General features: G+C 45.1%; 1 long non-coding RNA gene across 3 annotated transcripts; it reads right to left on the reverse strand.

The window, feature by feature from the left end:
• Positions 1–2134: 2134 nt before the first annotated feature.
• LOC132085672 (uncharacterized) lies at positions 2135–6057 on the reverse strand. 3 transcript variants are annotated; one of them, XR_009420262.1, is made up of 5 exons: positions 5509–6057; positions 4821–4884; positions 4048–4123; positions 3163–3930; positions 2135–2568 (listed from the first exon to the last, which is right to left on the reverse strand). It is a non-coding gene; the product is annotated as an uncharacterized LOC132085672 (long non-coding RNA). The 3 variants fall into 3 exon arrangements; XR_009420261.1 differs by having other exon boundaries at positions 2135–2479; positions 3163–4123; XR_009420260.1 differs by having other exon boundaries at positions 3163–4123; positions 5509–6056.
• Between the last annotated feature and the right edge of the window lie 267 nt (positions 6058–6324).

Here is a 6324-nt window from a genome sequence, read left to right on the forward strand (position 1 = left end):
AACTCGGAGCCGATCAGTGCGCCCGGCGCGGCTCGGCTCGCTTCGGCCGAACTCGGAGCCGCTCTCTGCGCTCGGCGCGCCTCGGCTCGCTTCGGTCGAACTCGGAGCCGCTCTCTGCGCCCGGCGCGGCTCGGCTCGCTTCGGCCGAACTCGGAGCCGCTCTCTGCGCTCGGCGCGCCTCGGCTCGCTTCGGCCGAACTCGGAGCCTCTCTGTGCGCCCGGCGCGCCTCGGCTCGCTTCGGCCGAACTCGGAGCCGCTCTCTGCGCCCGGCGCGGCTCGGCTCGCTTCGGCCGAACTCGGAGCCGATCAGTGCGCCCGGCGCGGCTCGGCTCGCTTCGGCCGAACTCGGAGCCGATCAGTGCGCCCGGCGCGGCTCGGCTCGCTTCGGCCGAACTCGGAGCCGCTCTCTGCGCTCGGCGCGCCTCGGCTCGCTTCGGCCGAACTCGGAGCCACTCTCTGCGCGGCCCGGCTCGCCTCGGCCGAACTCGGAGCCGATCAGTGCGCTCGGCGCGCCTCGGCTCTCTTCGGCCGAACTCGGAGCCGCTCTCTGCCCTCGGCGCGGCTCGGCTCGCTTCGGCCCAACTCGGAGCCGCTCTCTCCGCGTTCGGCTGAGCTCGCCTCGGCTCGGCTCCCTGACGGCGGGCAAGCGGCGCCGCCTCACGTTAAACTCGCCCGGCTCGGGGCTCTCCCGCTGCCGCGTCCCGCGGGCGGCCCGGCCATCGCACGGACACGATCGGGAGCGCGGCGTGGCACAGGAGCTCATTGGGCAGTGACCGCACTCGCGCTAATTAGCGCGCACGAGAGCAGCGGGCTTGGTTCGGCTGAGCTCGGCTCCGTTCAGGCAGCCTCGCAAGCCTGGCCTCGGTTCGCTCGAGGCCGTCAGGTTCCGCCGGTCTCGCCTTGGTTCGGCCGAAGGAGGCGTCGTTCGCTCGTGTTTTTACAAATATCTTTCTATATTGACTGTATATTTCTATATTTAATTTTATACTTCTATAATACTTCCATTATTCCAAATAAAAACCCCGTCTCTAACCAAATAAATAAAAAAACCCTTCTTTTAAAGGATACTGAAATATTTTTTATTTATACTTTGTATAATTATACATTCATATTTTAATTTATCGTTTCTTTGGATGTATTGCATTAATAATGATATATATATAAAATTTTAAAATAGATTTAAATTATTATTTAAATTATGTATAATATCTACTGCTACAACTAATTTTTTCTGATATTTTAAATTTTTATATTTATCTGTATGTATTTATTATATATTTCTAAACTTAGATTTCTACCTTTATATTATTTGCATTTATAATTTTTACAATCAAAACACTGCCTATTGACCAATAAAGAAAACCCGCTTTATTTAAGTATTTTAAAAATATTTTCATGTTTATAATTTTCATATTTATATTTATAATTTGTTCAATATTACATGAGAACACACCTGCTCCTGCACCGCAGTGGGGCCCCCTCTCCTGGGGACCTTGGGGTGCCCCAACGGCATCAGAGCCCCGAGTCTTCACCCCCTTCTCCTCTATTTAGAAACTACACTGGAACTTTTTTCTGGAAATAAAGACATTACCTAAATCCTCTCCCCGTGTCCTAGACAGATGGATATTCAGTTATTAGTTGGCTGGGCAGCAGTTTCTTAAATAGAATGATAAACAAGATGTGAACATTTCAGCTACAAGCAAATAGGCAAATCTGAACAAGGTACTGGTGGGCGACCACTGAAGTTATTTTGAAGGAATTTTTTAAACAATAAAATATTGATACCACAAAAATAAAGCAAAAAGCTAACTACTGGCTAAGAAAAAATTAACTTTTGACAGCAACAACATTCCAACCACACAGGCTTTTTCCCGATGTCATACCTTATAACTACCTCTCTTGGGAATTCTCATCATGTATCCCAAAAGGAATAAATACCTCAGAGCGTCCTAAAGCAAAAAGTAGCACACGTGAGCTCCTCACACTCCCGGGAGGCCTGCACAGCGTGCACTGAGTCTGCAACAAATTCTGCTCAGTGAGAGTCTGCAAACAAAGGTTCAATTGATGAATTGACCTGATTGTAAAGGGAGGTTTTCTAAGCACAGAAGCACAACAAAGAACAAGCAAAAACAATTCTTAAAAAAAACCTGCAAGTTTTATTTAGCATATATGCGACTGATTTCCACCCTGTGGCTTCTCACTTTGATTCGCGTCTGTAGGTTCAGGAAGATGACAATGCACACTCTGCCCTCCCTGAGCCCCCCACAGCAGCTGAGCGCTGCTCCGTGCGCTCAGATCGTCAGGAACTGGATTGCCCGCATGGACTGGAACTGCTCTGCTGCAGATTCAGGAGAGAGAGGCTGGCTGAGGCGTCGTCCCAATTCCATTTCTGTGTGACGAGAAGCGGTTTGTTCCCAACGGGTGCAACGATCCCCAGCTCGCTTCCATGGTGAGTACCGATGGCACACAAATGGCAGCCTGAGGAAATCGTGTTCTGGGCTCTAAGTGGTCGGGACAGGGTCTGATTTTTTGTTTTGCATCTGTATGATGATTAGTACGACAGGGCCCTGATCGATGACATGGCAGCACAGAATTAAAAACTCCTCAATAGGATTACATCGACTTCTAGGAAAAGACAAAAGCCTAGGACCCTTCTGAAATCTATTTTTAATGCGAAGCACACGGATTGTCACTATGCTGTGCCTTCCAGCTTTTCAAAGCAGCTTACCTCTGAAGACCAGAAAACATTGATTTCTACAGAAACAATGGGCAACCCCCAGGCTAATCTCAGCGCTACTGTTTAATAGGGGATCTGCCAGCGTGCCAGTCCAGCTTCAAGTGTGCTTTATTTCAGTCTAACATCCCCTCAAAATTCTTCTCACATCTCCCAACCCTGACATCTTATTTTTCCCTAAAGCTTCTCATCATTAGCAATTTCCAAGTAACATGGTATTTTTACAACATTCAAAAATGTCATGCTGGACTGTGCTAGAGAGTAATTTGCAAATATAAGCTTAGCAAAGTTTGAATTGACTTGTCCAGAGAAAAAACCTACAAGTGAACACCTACACCTGCCTACAAAGAGCTAACAAGCCCCTGGCAGCTGCCAGCATCAAAGCACAGCGGATGTTTCTAATACAGGGTAAGGATAACAATATCACCTTTTGTTCTCTCCAGCTTGTTTTCCCTGCAGTCATATTTTGCTTCTTATGATTTTTTTAGTCTCTGCATCTTCTTGGACAGCACCGAGCCCGACGACAAGGATACGAGAGTCTTTCCCTGCCGTAGGGAGAGAACCAGGAAAACAGTTAAAATAAGAACAGGGTAGTTTGAAATTCATACTTCCAATGAGAAGCAGCGCCTAACAAACAGAACAAAAGTAAACAAAGCATGGTACCTCCCTGGGGACAGAAGACTTACAAACTCTCCAGGATTTACAATTCTAGCGACCGACCCCTTCAGGACGGCAGCCAAGTGTCCCATGAGGTGGTGCTGCACCAAAGAACGATCTGAGAGGTTCCAAAGAGTGAAACGCACAATATTTTGCAAAGCCGTAAAATCTTGCAAAATAACAAAAATACAATAGATGTAAACTACAGGGTAAGAGTACAAGTGTTCACTTTAAGAGCTGGAACCATCCAGGTGAGCACCTGATAACTGGATCCTCACCAGAGTTTGAACCCTTCAGGACACAGAAGGGTTTTCCCCAGAAATTTCACAGACTGAGTTTTGATAGAAGTATACTTGCCAGACCCTCAGAAACATCACCCATTCTCCAGGTGTCTGGAGAGAACTGCAAATGGCTCTCACGTAGTTTGAGCTAGCTCTGTAAGGTCTCAGGGTGAATTTCACCAGATGCAACCAAACTGGGCAACTCCCAGTGGGACAGAAGGAACCCAAAGCTTGGGTTCGCAGAGCTGCAGCAAATACTGAGGAAACAAACATAACAGCGTAAAAAATAATAAACCATCCTTTTTTTTTCTCTTGCTTTTGTTTTTTTCTTATTCAGATCAGCATAGCAATTAAAGAGAAGGTGAAAAACTCACCATTACTGAACATTTCATCATCTGTAGGCTGAGCATCCTTAGCACAGAGGACTCCAAAGTTAAAATTCACCGATCCCTGGGAAATAAAACCAAATATTGTATGATAAACAATCAAACAGCAGACGTAAAAATTTGTTTCCTCTAAGGACTTTCGGGTACGTATGTACCTTTGCATACATCCAACACATTGGAACATACACTTTATACCATCTCCTAATAAGTAAAAATTTACCTTTAAACTTTGATAGTACAGCATAAAATTATGAACTTAAATTGGTGATCTGTTATTATTAAGTTGGTGCCTAAAGTTATTTCTGCTGTCAGGTTCAAAAAAACATTAATTTTTTTTACTGGAATGAGCAATTGATTTCAAAGTCATCACAAGCCCACCAAAACACAAAGCAGTATTCACTGGATGGGTCTGTGAGCTAGAAGTAGTTAGGCTTGTACTTCCCTCTTGCTATTCCAGAACCAATAAATCCTGTCAACAAAACCAGGATCTATAGCCCACTGCTGTGAAAGATTCTACGAGGATGATGGTTTGATTTGTGTTTAGAAGTTTTGATTTGAAATGGCCAGTTCAATGGATAAAGACAGTTTAGGTAGTATTACATTGCTATTATTATTATTTCTATTATTATTTTTACTATTACTACTGCTATTGTTATCATCTGCTACTGGAAGAAACAAACCAGTAGTACCTATACTTAATTACTTTTATTTCCAGGAAATAATAAAGAAAAAGAACCAAACCAAAAAAAGTCACTTCCTACCTTTTATATCAAGGGATGAAAAATTTCTCTTGGGCTCTTCTCCAATTTATCAAGACTCATAGCACTGAAAGGCAAACAAAACAGTGCTTTATAGAAGGGCAAGTGCACATTTCAAGGCTGAACCACCAACTGATTGCAGTGACAGCAGTTACAACATGAATCGTTCCCAGAGCCTCTGTTAAATGGAATGTTCTGTGGAACTGCCGTTTCTTTCCCAAAACACTAACTTCCAACACTTCCTAATAATATTTTGTATTTTAAAACAAAAGAAGTTAGTGAGACTCTGTGCGGAGGTCAGGTTTAAATTTATTTCCTTCTAAAGCACAGAGCTCTGTTCCATCACCCTTCACTTCGGCTCTACACTGAATCGTGGTGAGCATTTGAGGAGTGCTCCATAATCAATTCTATTTCTCTCTTTTTCTAGCTCTCTCTATTCCTAAATCATTCCAGACAAGTCAAATGAAAAATGAAAAAAACAAGTTCAGCATCAAAGTCACACTTTTTCCCGTTGTCTGGTCAAGAACAGGCTCTAAATCCACTTACTGCTGCCTTCAACGATTCAGACTTGCAAAAGCATTCTTACATATTTTACAGGTTTATCATAAAACCCACAGAACGCAAGCTCTGAATTACAGGAAAAGGTACACAGGCAAATATCTAAAGGGATCACTTATTAGTAAATACATACCTTGGTAGAGATCGCACTGAGAACCTTTCTGAGGGACTCTAAGGGACGCATGTTTTCTGAGCACCCTATAAACAAGAAAAGCTAGGATATAGTACAGGACATCCCCACTTTTTCTACATATTCAAATAGTATTTTTAATAAAAACAATTCAGTTAAAAAAGAAGGAAGAAAACCAAGCTAATTTTACTCAGCTGTATTTACTGCCGATTTAGAGAACAATCCCGGGCAGCGTCGGCCGTTGCGGCACACGTCGCGCCGGCAGCAGGGCCTGCCGGGAGTTGGAGTCTCGGGCTGGTAGCCACTCATGTGCCGCGATAGCCGTTGCGTCACACGCCGCGCCGGCAGCAGGGCCTGCCGGGAGTTGTAGTCTCGGGCTGACAGCCACGGCTCCGTCCCCCGCCACCGGGAGCTGCAGTCCCTCCCGGGCATCAAACGGGTCCTTCGCCCCAGGGCGGGGAAGGACCTGAGGCAGGACCGCTCCTCCCGAATGCCCTCTCTTTTCCCCTCCAACTCTTTTTCTTTTTTTAACGCTGTTTTTCACCCCTTTCCCTTCCCTTCCCTTCTGCTCTCCTGCTTTCTTTCCTTTCCTTTCCTTTTTTCCCCCTTCCCTTTCCCTTTCCCTTTCTTTTTCTTGTATTTGTAATCTTGGTTTTCCTTCCTAGCTTTAGAATCAAAAAGCAGCAGTAGTAACTTTCAGGCTACCTGGGAGTAAAAAAAAACCCAAAACTATAATGATTGAAAGAAAACTATTTATTCCCTGGGAGCCTGAAATTTTCTACTGCTGCACATGACACAGAGCTTTTTATTCCTTCTTAT

This window comes from Ammospiza nelsoni, chromosome 31 (genome assembly GCF_027579445.1).
Source record: "Ammospiza nelsoni isolate bAmmNel1 chromosome 31, bAmmNel1.pri, whole genome shotgun sequence".
Lineage (NCBI taxonomy): Eukaryota > Metazoa > Chordata > Aves > Passeriformes > Passerellidae > Ammospiza > Ammospiza nelsoni.